At 40.0% G+C, this 14,522-nt stretch overlaps 1 long non-coding RNA gene across 1 annotated transcript in view; it reads left to right on the top strand.

Annotated features, from left to right (window-relative positions):
* Positions 1–14,522, top strand: part of LOC106025316 (uncharacterized) — a 199,990-nt gene that overhangs the window by 74,536 nt on the left and 110,932 nt on the right. The gene's annotated exons all lie outside the window — the stretch shown is intronic.

Below are 14,522 nucleotides of genomic sequence, written 5' to 3'. Positions count from 1 at the left end.
CCAGAATCCCCTGGGTGAGTGGGGAGTGAATGTTTCAAGCACAGCTTGCTGGAGGCTACTTTCCAAGGCTCCGATTCTGCAGACTGGATTGGGGCCTGTTACTTGCTTTTGCAAGTTGCTACGTGATGTTGATCCTGGCAGTGATCACACTTTCAGCATTTGTATCTTAGTGCCACCCAATGGAAGCCCAGGAGCCCAGTAGGTACTCCTACACCCTTTTTAGTTCAATGTATAAACACAAAATACAATTCCATCTTTTTGTATTCCCCCACCAACAGCTGAACTTGGCACCATTCTGAAAGGAACTTTTTTTTTTTATTTAAGGAGAAAAGAAAAAAAAAACAGTGAAAGGGTACAAGTTATACAGATTTACAGAAGAAAAAAATGAACAGTAGGAAATCATTAGTTAATGGATTACATATTGCCATCTTAGAAATAATTGTTCAAGTCACAAAATTAAAGCTTGTAGAGTGTATCCAACAATGATACTGCAAACAGTTCTGTTCAATGATCCAATAAAACTCTGTGATATCATTTTCTATCTTATACACTTAAATATACATGCAGTTATATAGTTTAGAGCACTTTCTTTTCCTCTCTTTTGTACAATGACTATTACACATTTTGGGTTTCATTGCTCCCACGGTTCTTATTGCTTTTTTGGAAGAGAGTAAAACCAAATGAGACATAACAGAACAGAATCGGTCAAGTCAAAAGGGTGGACATAATAGATAATATAAAAACATAATACAAGGTGATCAACAATGGTTACCATAATGCCTCCCGCTATCTCTAATAGAATTGCCTATATCATCAGTTATAATAAAATTGAACAAAACAGTAAAGATCAAAACCGACAAAACCAAAACATTGGAGACATTGTAGGTCTTCAAAAGTAGATAAAAGTCAACGAGAATGGGCGTTATAATGAATCTCATTATCATCACAGCTGATGCCTAAACTTTTGAACCTGATACTATCCAGCAAAACAGAATAGGGGAACATCAGTCAAAAACAAGATGGTGAGAGTAATACAGGGCTTCAAATCGAGATAATAGAAAGTCAAAGTGGGTTACTATATTATATCGTGCTATTTTTCCCCTTTAATTAAACGGATAAAAATAAAAAAGTAAATAATGTTTTGATCTGCGCTGTTTCGCTGAAAGAAACTTTCAAAGTTGCATAGAAAAAACATGCCTGCCTGTCTCAGCAATAATTCCAAAAACAAGCTCAAAGGAAATGCTGTATTTGGTACAATAAACCATCCTCCAAGGAGAATCAGGCACCGACAGTACCACAGACCTTCCATAAATTCTGACACACCAGCCAAGAGCCATTCTGTTTTCTTGACATCCTGAAGTTAGCATTTTATAGCCTCGCCATAATAAGATCATCTTGCTTTGGAGTCATTTGTGTTGTAATTGCTTTAAAATTTGAAAGAGCTCTGGATTTCCACAGCTCATAAATTGGATTACATCAGGAAAGCTGGGGATTAAAAAAAGAAGAAGAAGAAAAAAAGAACTAGGAAAGTGACCTTTATTTGTTCCTTTATCCTGCCGTGTCATTTTCTTGCTGCCTTGTTTTCACCACTGGATGCTGCCGAACCCTCATCCACGGGCCTCAGAAACCTCAAAGTACCACACATCCACAGTTCTTATCCTACTTTTTGGGCTTCTTTCCCATGAGGCAAAAACAACCAGGAGGCACCTGTGGACTTGGATTTGAAGTTTCTCTAGGAAAGGCTCAAGCCTGATTAATCCCATTACTCTTCTGTGTGGCCTTGGTGACGGGAGGCCTAGTTCTTCCAGCCTTTGGCCCTGACACATCAGGACACCGAGGCAGGAGGGGAGTGAAAAGAAAGGCAGGCGGCCCCCACCCTCAGTTATATTACCAATTCAACTTTCAGATGATTTGTCAATGCTTACTATGAGCCAGGCACCAGTTTATGATGACGCGTACACATTGTATCAGAAAGAGGCACATTAACACTGGGAAGTGGACCTAGACTAAAGTGCCCGGAGCTAGTGAGCAGCTCCAGAGACGCCCAGGATATCTTGATCCCTAGAAAAATTATTTTTATGGACTTTATAAGGGGTGACTGTTTAAGCTTTTTTGACTTTCTAAAATTATGTTTACTGATTGCAACTTAGGTATGTACAATGATCACATTCCCTCCAGGGAATTTGTACCTGGTATAATTTTATTCTTCATGTTCCCATTCTCCTAAGCTCCCTTCAACCCCTCTTTCTCTGATTTACAAAAGCTTTGTTTTTACTTTTCCTTCTTTTCTCATTTTTCCCCTTCCTTCCTTTGCCCTTTTCCCTCTCTAGTTCCCCTTCCCATTTAACTTTTCCTTCCTATTTCACAGTGTCTGTTAGACACTTTGGTCATCACCTACACTTTTGGTTTCTCATACCAGAAAACAATGTGATATTTACATCCGTGTGTCTGCTTTATTTTGCTTAAGAGTATGGTCTCAAGGTGCACCATTTATACACACCTTATGCACACACTAGGTGCACCAAAATACACATTGCTGTGAACTTCCTCAAAATTTCCCCCTTCACTGCAAACACACTTATCCCATTATTTTTGCTACTTTCTGAGGTATCTCTGGAGTCCTCTTTCCCGAGTGTCTTTCTGAGATGGAATAAAAAAAAATCTGGTAACTGCTGCTGCTGAGCACCATCCACTAGAAAGGTAGCTGCTAAAAACATACCACTGTGTCCCTATCTTGCTTAGGAAGGCACTGTGTGACTCCTGGTTCTTCCTCAAAATCAGAATGACCAGGAAAGGGAGATATTTTGAGTCTACTAAGGGCATTAAGACAGCCAGGATGGCACAGCTAAACACGCTCAGGAGAGAGGACTCCAGAGCTGCTGCAGGAAGCAACAAGGATGGGATAGAATATGTTTGTAATGAAGGGGAGGATTTTGTGGGCATTCATGCAGCATGTTCTTGCCTGTAATATATTAAGAGCAAATAAATAAAATGAGTATTCACCATATTTTCCAATCATTGTTTCAGATTTAGGGATGCACATTATAATCATATGTGACAAATATGGGAAACCTGATGTCAAGAAGTTCAGAAATAGTTTGGTAAATGACGTCATAGTATAATTGGAGGAATTTTTCAAGTTTACATGATAGAAAAATAAAACTTACAATGGAGAGTATGTTTGTTTCCATGGAATACGATGAGTTAAAAACCATTTTGTGTGTGAGATACTATAGAAAATGGAGAAATTATGGTATCTGATTGAGGGAAGGAGGAATGTTTTGAGCAGAAATTATCCCTTTTTCTGAGACTTAGAAGATGTGCAAAGGTTCAAATGATTTCACTGTGGCCCTCCCAAAAGGGTTAAGGGAAGGGGAGAACAAATTTGCTATTTCTGAAACCTTTATATCTTGTATTGAATTTCAAACTCATTCCCCTATTATGAAGCTTTTTTAAAAAGCATTATGAAGGTTTTAGTCTACTTTTTGTTGCTGTAACACACCCCTGAACTGGTAAATTTGCATGGTTCGGAGGTCCCTGCCCACAATCAGTAGGCCCTATTGCTTTGAGGTCTGTGGTAAGCTCACACATGATGGTCCAGAAGAAAGTGGTCAGGGTCTCACCATCCTCTTACAGAGCCTGAGAGCAGAGACCTGAATCCCACCTGGTGAAGTACCTACCAGCACCCAAAAGGTGTAAGTTAAGTACTTAATTTTTAATGCATGGCCTTTGGGAGACACTTAGGACCCAAATTCTACTAATGTATGGACATATATTTATATATGCATGCACATATGAATATACAAACATGCATGTACACTTGTATGAGCAATATGCAAATGCAAGCATTAACATAATCATGTATGCGCAGAAGTGCCCTCCTATTATCATTTCTCTTATAGACTTGCCACTTTCTGCCCTTTCTGGCCTGTGTCCTCCCTTTCTTTCTCCTCATCTCAGTTTGATTATAATCTGAAACTGGAAGTTGCTCTCCATTATTTGTAGCGGATGTATGCATTATATATCATGAACATGTATTTATTTATTTCGTGTCTTAAAGAATGTATTAGAATCTCCAACATAGTTAAAAATGAAGTGAGCTGGATTTTTCTAGTAACTCTTCACAAAGACAAGTAATGTATTTTGAGTTCAAAAATCAAGGAGCTCAATGTTTTATAATGTGCATGGGGATGGATGGCAGCCTTTCCACTTTGTTGTGAGACCTCTTGTCTTTCTTGTTGAGAAAGTTTTTTGTCTTTTTGATGTTTACAGTTACCCATGCATACCAATGTTTTCTGCAGTACAATTCCTAATGCCTAAAACTTGGCAGCAGCCTACCTCCCCACCAACAGATGAACAGATACAGAAAATATACTGTGAATACACAATGGAGTACTATTCGCTGAAAGGAATAAATTTAAATTGTTTGTAGAAAAGTGGATGCACCTTGAGACCATAATCCTTAGTAAAATAAATCAGACACACAAGCTTCAATATCACATGGTTTCTCTTATAGGAAAAACCCCAAAGTATAAATAATTGAAGAGCAAAATAAAAGACAGATGATAGGAAACAGGGAGATAGATCTTTTGCAAATGGGAAGAGGACCAAGAGATAAAGAGAAGTGGAAGAAGCGGAAATAAAAGAATTAAGATGCAATATGTTCCTGTACGAACTCCTCACGATCAACTGTGTATCACAAATGTGTACCAATAAAAAATCACCAACACTGAAAAAGAGTTTGAACAGCTTGATTAGAAGCACACCATAAATCGTCCCTCTGTGACATCCCTAAGTTTCATCATTTTCCTTTCATGTATTTTGGGAGAGGATATGGAAAAAATTGTATTTGCTCACTACATTGGGAAAATTCAGCATTCACATTTGTCAGGTGGCTGCATTCTTGAAGCTGGAAGGCTGGGTAATCTACTCCAGGGTATGATTTGCAAGACCTTCTCTCCCTAGCTCCTCCTTGGTCAGCATGAGATGGTTGCAGATACATTTTGTCTGTCTGTTTTGCTTTTGTTGTGTACTTTTTGGTGCAGTTGATTTTGCTTTTATGTGAAACTATTGCTAGATAAAATGTCAAAGCACAAAAATGTCCCTATGGTAAAGAGGGAAATAGCCCCATTTGTCATCAATGTGAATGCTGTCAGTCTTTCATAACAGCACAATAGCAAAGGTTCAAGATTGCAAACTATGAGAACCACAAACATGTGCAAACAGAATAAAAAATCAGAAAAACAAACAAAGATAGAGGACAGAGCTTTGTGCACTTATGAGGTGGAGTTCAGGGTGGTGTGTGTGTGGCACAGCCACCAAGGCGCCAAAAGTGCCAAAGGAAAACCACTGTGGTGAGGACTGCAAAAGACACTCATGTAATGATCCCAGAAGTGAAGGAGGGTGTTTCCTGTGAGTATGCACTTTAAGGATAATATTCTGCATAAATAGGAATAAATAAAGTATATTTTTGAAATGAATTTAGCCATTTCTTTAAAAATACAAACTACCAAAAGATGTAAAATTTCATTTATAAAATTCACCTTATAATGCTAGGTGATACTATCTTAGATAACGTTTAGAACATTTCCTTTAAAATATCCCATGAAGCAGCTAAGTGCGATGACTCACATTGTAATCCCACACTCTGGGAGGCTGATACAGGAGGATTGCAAGTTGCAGCCTGACCTGGGAAACCTATTGTTTTAAAAAGACCCAGACAGAAACTGAAAAATAGAGAAAAGCCTGGGGAGATAATTCATTGTGCAGACCCTGGGGATTCATCCCCCAGCCAAGAAAATATAAAACAATTACTAAAAACAAACGAATGAATGCATAAATATTAAATAAAACTTAATAAATCTTGGGGAGTCCACTTTGGAGAACTACTCTAAAGACAGGCCTGTGGAAGCACAGAGACATCAAACCACTAGGCAGTCATTCATTTGCTACCCAGGCTCTTTTGTGTTTAGAGTTAAGCTTAGTATGTCCTGCTTCCCTGCAAAATGACTGTCCTTTGGCAGTAAGGGCTCTCCTTCTCTAATGGAGCAGTGTTTAAAGTCAAGCAGGGATGGTACAACTTCCCCATTCAGGCAAGAACTGGAAATGCAAAAAAGAGAGAGGTGATGGAGCCATTGACTTAGTGACCCCTTCCCCAGTTAATGAGAATTGCTCAAGACATACTTAAGAAGGAAGTAGAAAGGCATAAACAATTAAATATGATGACAGTGATGATGTCCTGACAGAGTAATGCTGGTCGTTCCAATGTTTCCTAACAGTTTTTACTTTAGTAAATGCTGGTCTGGTGAGTATCTGTGGGACGGCGCATTTGCATTTATAGAGAGAACACCACTCTCTAGCTTGCGAGAATAGTCTTCTAAAAGATTGGTACTAACTTTTCCTTGACTTGGGCAGGAATTGGTTGATAACTATAGGAACGGTCAATGTGCAACTGGACCACACAGAAGACTACAATGGATCGTTTTAATGTTGAGAATCCACTTGCCACATTTATGCAGAACTCTTTCAAAGTTCTGGAAAAATAAGCTGGCTTTCATCAAGGAAGTAGCAAGAACATGAATGGGTTTCATGGAATGGAAAATTAATCTTTGCTTATTTACCTAATCTTCCTAAAACTGCAGAATATTATTAGCTATAAAGTAGGAATAATCACTCCAGTGCAGAACTGTTTTGAGGAGAGAGTAGAATCATAAACCTAAGTCACCAGATACTATGCCTACCTTAGCCAGGTGCTCAATTAATAGCTTGATGATATCTAGCATTGTAAATATTAACAGATACAATATTGCATTAGTCTGGCTAATGCTATGTGTGGAGACAAGCGTGATAGATATAGACCAGACTGCATTCCTACCATTCTTATGTGGTGACTACAGCAAGTATTCTCTCACCAGCTCAGCGTGATGTGTGTGATGCCCTCTCTTCAGCGCAGGCATCTGAAGTGGAAGCCTTGTGGGTGAAAAAATGGGAATCCTTGGACTTTTTATCTCTCTGAGCTGTGTCTAGTGCTCATATTTCTCATCTATTAACATTTTTTGTGATTAATAATTCACAAAGCTCAGATTTGGCCATAAGTAGCAACAATGGGCATTCTTAATATAATTCATAGAAAGAAAGAAAAAACTATCAGCTATAATTAAAATCAAGCCTTCAAAAGAGAAGTAGCACGGAGAAGCAGTAATAAAGTAGTACTCAAAGTCAAAAGATAAGCAGCTGCTCTCCTCTGAGCAGATCTGGGAAGTCTTCATAGAGAAGCTGGCCCTTGAAATGTGTCTGAAGGATGGGCTGGATTCAAACAGGCAGAGGAAGGTGCATGCATCTTCTAGCAGGCAGTCATGCCTGCATGGATGATGACACAGAAGAATGAGGGGACAAGACTTCTGCAGTGACTGAAGCACAGGGCAACAGCAGGAATCTTACAAGAGCAAAAGAAAAGTGTGTGTCAGGTTTTATGTAGACAATGGCAGTGATTTCTGACCAGAGGGAGCATGAAAAAAATGACTTAAGATACAAATGGAATTTGCTGTAGTAGTTGTGGTTAAAATCCCAAGGATAGAGAGACAAAGGCACACAGAGCAGAGAGGAGGAGACACAGAAATGTAATGGTATTTTGTTTCTGATAATCAGGAAGGATGTGGATGTGAAAGAAGATGTAATCAGATCATGCCAAACTCTAATATTTTTAACAAAAAAGTGATGGGTTAAATCTGTATCTTTTTGTTTCCTGTCAAAACCTAAAGGAAATGAAAAGAACTCTGGTTTGTCTCTTGTGTCCCTCACTGGACTGGTACATGCATGGTTTTCCAAGAACCTGGCTCAGTATGTAACCCAAGGCTGATGTCATCTGGGCTCCCAGTCAAGATTGCTGGAGGACCACACGTGTTCAACCTGCAGCTGAAAGTCTTTCTCTGAACCCTGCCTTCCATAGAAGGGCTTGCAGGTTTCCTGTGGGAGTGAGATAACCGGTGAGCTATGAAATATTCAGCCCCTGCACGGTGTGCTGGAGGACACCAGGGTTACACAAGTCTTCAGAAGCAGACAGACAGGTCTGTCTTCACTTCTTTTTTGGAGAGAGGGCTTCTGGGGCATGATCTGACCTGTTTGCTTATTGTGCTCATGTTCAGGTAAGGCATAAACTTCAGTTGCACAGAGGCAGGAAAAGCTTTTCTGAAGATATGGGCAGAGTGACTAGGAATGAAAAACTAGGTGCGGTAGGTGTGGAGCGCCCTCCCTTGGCCACGGGTATGGGGAGACTTGGCAGCCATAGCTATTCCTGGGTAACCACGTTGCCAATTTTTCCAGTCCAGATCAGTTGATGTCGCAATCCCTGATGTTACCATTTATTTGGCATAAACCATTTTCTGACTTCTTTGGAAGGAAACAACACCTCCATTTCCAGATTGCTTTAATATCTTATATAAGATGTGGAACATGGTTATGGCTTGAGAAAAGCACTACTTGGGAAATTCCCTTCCTAAGCGCTGTGCAAACAAAGCCAGGAAGGAAAGAGACATCTGTGGAGAGCAGTGGGCCACCCTTTGTTTTTTTTTTTTTTCCCCTTCCTTTGTCTGTTTGTAAACAGAGACAGTTGACAGGGCCGCATTACTCACTTTCAAACAGCTCCTGAGACATCACTGAAGTGAAAATTTCTTTCCCAATGGTTAAGTAATGGATACTCTTTTGCATGAATTTACTGGCAGAGCTTGGTTCAGAAGACAAGAGACTGGAGCAGGTAAGTCCATAATGAGAACACAATTGTTAGAAATATTATAGGCAATCAGACAGGGGTAGGACCTTGAAGGAGCCAGAAGAGAAGACCAGAAATCTTGCAACCTTGGAGGAGACAGACAGCTCCATTGGGCTAGATCTCGATACAAAAGGCAAAACAAATGCAACCACACCCTAAATATAAACATCAGGGATTGATATTCTAAATAAGTATGAATCCAATTGAGGAAGCCAGAAGCAGCCACTAAGCCAACCTCTTACCAGCAAAGATCCTATTCTGTATTCATGCCTACTTGCTTTGTGACTGGACTCCCCATTGTTCCTGATTTAATCAGTCTTACCTGAGCAATTATACTCACAATATTATTGGCTGACCATAGTTCTGTCCCACCTCATGCCTGCCTGCCTTGCAAGTTCCTATTTTTCCCCATCTTGGATCTGCCTCATCTTGTGGTTTCGCTCTATAAAAGTCCCTAAAGAAGACAGAGTCCCTGGCAACTCACTCAGGCCCCCTTCTGTCTTTCTGACAGAAGGTTTATTTTTCTCAGTAAATGTATTCTGCCCTTACCCTCTACTGTTCCTAAAATTTACTCTTTGATTTTAGAGAACACAATCTCGTACTGAACATCTAGTAGATTGGGAGCTTCTACCTTTCTATCACAATCAGCTTTTTCTGGAATAAATGTTGGGGAAATTCAGGTGTGACACAGACTATGCTATGAGATCTTGGGATAATGTCGATAACAGTTAAGTGGTGTTTACTAGTGTGACTAAGAACCCCTGGCCTTAGACCCTTGGCAGGGTAACAACTGTGCCTTGTTTTATGTGAAAGAAAGAGTAAACTGCACATTCTAATGACGAATAGACTTGGAAAAGGGGATCAAACAAGGATGGACATGGAACTGGTGGCTAAAAAACTCCTGGATAATTCTGAATTGTGTTTCCCAGAGTGTGTCCAAAGTCTTGGTCCTGGAAAGTCCATGACGCTGACTGGCCTGTTCATTCTCTCTTTGGTTTCTTCTATCTTATTGCTCCGCTCCTTTCCCAGTGTTTAATAGAAAGTGATAGTAGATTTTACTGAAAACTCAGATCTGATTGATCCAAATTTCAAGCAACTTTTGATGAAAACCCAAGGTGGAATCTCCCAGATAGGGTACCAGTCCTCAGCAGGACTGACCACAGATGATTTGGACCTCTCAGATATTATACTAGGTTTACTCTCAGATCCAAAATCCAAGAAGATGATTCACAGAAATATCTAAGGAACTAAAGGAGAAGTTTCTTTGCATATTACGAAAAAGTGTTATCGGGGACCTGGCCAAGACCTCCAATTACTTCTGATAAGGATATGGTGAGAGAACAAAATAAGAAACCAAGACAAATTTAGTAATTCATGATGAGTGAGTAGGAAGTTGATATCTCCCAATAGTCCAAGAGAGTGACCCTCAAGACAGCCACTATTTACTGTGTGTATACATGATAGGCAGAACTAATGAGAGATTCCAAGTTGGTAGAGGACTCTGAGGCTTGTGACTCAGTGGGCAAATACAATCTTGGGAGGACTTAAGAGGGTGGAAATGGTTCCATGCCAAGAAGACTCTTGCCCTGGAGTGTTTCATAAACTTAGCAGTTTTAGTTTTAGTTTTAGTGGGTGGGAGAGGATGGCCCATCCCTAAGGAGTTAATGGGAAATCTCAAGTGGAGGATACCAATAATCCCACACCTTCATTTTGTCCCTTAGGGAAGGATGCAAAATTAGCCATTGTGAAATTGTGGCTTCCAACTAAGTGACACATAAGTAAACATGTTTATAGAGTAGAATGTGATAATGGGATACAGGTATGCAATGTGTAGTGATTAAATCACAGTAATTAACACTTCCATCTCCCTGAACACTTTGTGCGTGTGTGTGTGTGTGTGTGTGTGTGTGTGTGTGTGTGTGTGTGTTGGGAGCTATCTAACTCCTCTCTTTTAGTTCCTTATAAATACATAGCAGAATTTGTTGCAAACTGTAGTGTGTATACTGTGCTATAGAAACATTAAAAGCCATTTCTCCAGGCTCCCCGTATTTTGTTCTGTTCCCCAAACTCTACTCTCTGTCTTTTCCTCCCTGCCTGGCATCTACGGAGCACTATCATAGTCTCTTTGATTATCAGATCAACTGTTTTAACATCCACATATTGGGGAGAACATATAGGATTTGTACTTCTGTGCCTGGATTATTTCATTTAACAAAATGACCTCTAGTCCTATTCTTACTGCAACAAAAGGCAGGGTTTAATTATTTTAAGGTTTTACCATATTCCTTGGTGTATAGCTACCCCATTGTTTTCTTCAGCCACCTGTCAGTGCACAATTCGGTTGTTTCATGTCTTGGTTATTGTAAATATCATTGCGTCAAATATGGGAATGCAGGTATTCTTTACTATGTTCAACTTCTTTTCTTTGGATGTCTACATGAAAGTATAAAACTTGGACCATATGATAGTGATATCTTTAGGTTTTGTATTGCATCATAAAAAGCATCATTTTGACTATTCAGAAAGAGACGTGATGAAGGAAGATGATACCATAACAATTGACACCACTAATAGTTCTGCACGAAACATTTCCAGGTGCTCAAGTCTTACAATGACCAAATTTGCTCAAGGTTCTACTGACACAAAATACTATGCTTATTTTAATTCTAATACATTTTATAGCTATGGGCAGACTTTGATTAATTTACTTTCACTGTCAATTGTAGCAAACATGTAAAAAGCACTGAAAATGAAAGTGTTCAGCCTACTGAATTATAATGTGAATATCCACAAGATCTGGATCCAGGCAAAAAATAAATGAATGCTGCCAGTACCTTGTAGCCCCACACATGCCCCTCCTATCTACCAGCACACCTATATCGTGACAATGTACTACGGTACTCACTGCCTTTCTTTTTTATATGAATAGCTCTGATTGTTATGTATTCCTGCCAATGAAATATAGATAAATTTCTATTTCTGCATAGCTGTATTTGCAGGTGTTTCAGGATTCTGTTCCTTCATCCCACTGTGACTGACATTTCTGAAGTTGCCTGCAGACTGGCAGTATTTGGGGACAGTGATCATGTTGGGTCAGGTAACATCCTTAGGAGGTGTTTCATGTGTCAGGAAGAGAAAACATAACCTAGACATCGATTCAGGAGTCCCACACAGATGTCCTGGTCATCAAGCAGGGTTTACCATTTCCCTGCTGTTCAATGCTTCTTCCCTCACCCAAAGGACCAAATGACATCATTATCGTCTAAATCAACAACAGGTTCATGGAAGGGGGGGAATTTTCTTTGCCACAGTTTGCTCAGAAGACAGACCAAAGGGCACTCTCAAGTTTTCTGGGATATGAATTTAGGCGTTCTTTCTCTTGCAAATGCTTTGAAAACAAGTGCAGCGAGGCCCGCAGTGCACAGCTATAATCCAAACTCTCTTTGAGGCTGAGGCAGGAGTTTTGCCATGTTTGAGCTCAGCCTAGGAAACTGAGTAACTTAACATGATCCTGAATTAAAATAAAAATATAAAAGAGGACTGGGGATAAACTTTAATGTGAAGGCCCTGAGTTCAATACCCAGTATGAAAAAAATTTAAGTAAACCACTAAATACGACAAAGACTATGGTTTCCAAGATCTGTATCTGATGATTTTGACTATTCTCTCATGCTCTCCTTCTTGTGGGGATAAATTCATTTTATTTTGGCTTTGAGCAGACATTACAGACTGGGAAAAAAAAGCAGTGAAGAGGCTTGCTTGATGTACTGGGGATATTTGGGCCCATAGCACTGTGGTTCCTGCAGTCCACTTTGGGAGAGCTCCAGTTCTATCTGTGGCTCAGTCGCTTAGGAGAAGGTATTTACAGCCAGACTTCAGCTTCTCTATACAATCAAGACAGGAAGACAAAATGTATAGGAGGTTAAATCTGATGGTTAAAGGGATATAAGTCAAAAAACATGTACATTATGAACAGGATCCAGAAGGAGTGACTGAATGCTAGCTAAAATTAAAAGTAAGCTAAGTCAAAGAGAGGTCCTGTTATGGATTAAGAACTGGTGTCAATTTAATGCTAGCTGGATTACATCAGCCTGGTGCTGAGCATAGATGTCCTACTTGAGGAAAATTGCCAGTATAAATAGATACTTGGAGAAGGAGAAACTATTGCATTGAGGCATTGTGGGTTCTCCTATGAGTTGCTCTTTGAGCCATTGGTTCTCCTGGAGAAGCTTTAGTCATTACATCGAGCATTGCTTCCTGGCTCCAGAGGAGAAGACATGTGCTGCTTGGTCTCCAGGATGAAATCATCACACTGGCTTCCTGGCATGTACCCTAATGTGCTTGTCATCAGAGGAGCTCAGGGCCTCCATGTCACTAAGGATGGCTGTGGTGCTTTTCAAGACAGCCCTGGTCTTGTTGTGAGTATGACTTCCTCGGCTCCAGCACTGAACCCTCATCCCACCAGCACAGCTCCTTCACCCCACTGGCATGAACTTTCTGGCTTTCACCACTGACCTTTGGGCCTTCCCAGCATGGATCCTAAAAGAGACTGGCGCAAGTCCTTTTTGTGGGCTCTGGACCACCAGTTGGACTCTTGGGAGGCACTGTCATGAGCTCTGGGTTTTCATCTGGACTCATGTGGAACATTGCTATGGGATTTAGTCCTTTGTCTAAATATTCTAGGTCCTTGGTGTTGCGGATAGATTTCCTGCATGTTCTTGTGTTAACTCCCGGTGACCATTATAAAAATAATATTATAAATTCCATGTCCTGATTCTAATTGTTCTCTGCACAACCCCTGACTACAACAGGTCCTGATATTTGGCTCTAAATCTGGTCCACTTTTGGTATAGAAAGAAAAGCAATCAAGAATATTTGCTTCACAAAACAGTAGCATACTTTCTCATGCACTGATTTCAAGTCAAACAGAACAGCTTGGTGCACACTGTGTGTTCTCTGTAAAGCAGTTCCAAGAGCTAAACACACAGGGAACTTACTGTACTCAAGCAGGAAGCTCAGCCCAACATGAGAGTATGGGTGTGGGAATGTTCTGGAAAAAGAAAGAGCTTCACATGCAGTACATTCAGTGTGTTCAAATCCCAACTCTGGAATGATGCATTTAAATTCACTGAACTCGGTTTTCCCCAATGGTGACATAGGATGACACTGTTAGATAGGACTGGTATAAAGTCAAATGATAGTCAAGAGTTGATATTGTCTGCCATAGAACTAGACATATGAATAGCTTGAAATGAACTGTAGTGTCCCTTGAAAATGTTGGAGAATTGACTGAAAATAATGTGCCAAAGAAAACTCATGTTCAGAAGCTTATATCCAGAATGCACTTCTCATAAATACTGTCATCTCATAAAGTTCATGAGTTCTTCATGTTTCATTCAGTGTCCAGTTGAGCATTTTCCACATTTAGGCTTAGTCTACTGCAAGCTGTGGTCATCAAAAAATTACTTACCTTCTGCCACTAGTTATTTTTTTCATCTAAAAGTGAAGTTAATGATATTTAACTCAGAGAATTTGAAGATTTTATGGTTAATTCACATGACACAGAATTTGGACCTCAATAATTGGCAGTTGGTATTACCAGTGTTATTTGGAATATACTGTCTGGGGCTAGGGATACAGCTCAGTGGCACAGTGACTGAGTGTAGTATAGTCTTTCCTGAATAAGCTCTTAATAAAGAAAAACGGGAGGGGGTGAGCTGTGTGTCCTGGCACATGCCTGTCATTCCAGTACTCT

Source organism: Cavia porcellus, unplaced genomic scaffold (assembly GCF_034190915.1).
Source record: "Cavia porcellus strain 051 isolate PalLab524CR breed Dunkin Hartley unplaced genomic scaffold, mCavPor4.1 scaffold_37, whole genome shotgun sequence".
Taxonomy (NCBI): Eukaryota; Metazoa; Chordata; class Mammalia; order Rodentia; family Caviidae; genus Cavia; species Cavia porcellus.
The sequence above is the reverse complement of the archived record's forward strand: the minus strand, read 5'-3'. Positions and strand labels throughout refer to the sequence as shown.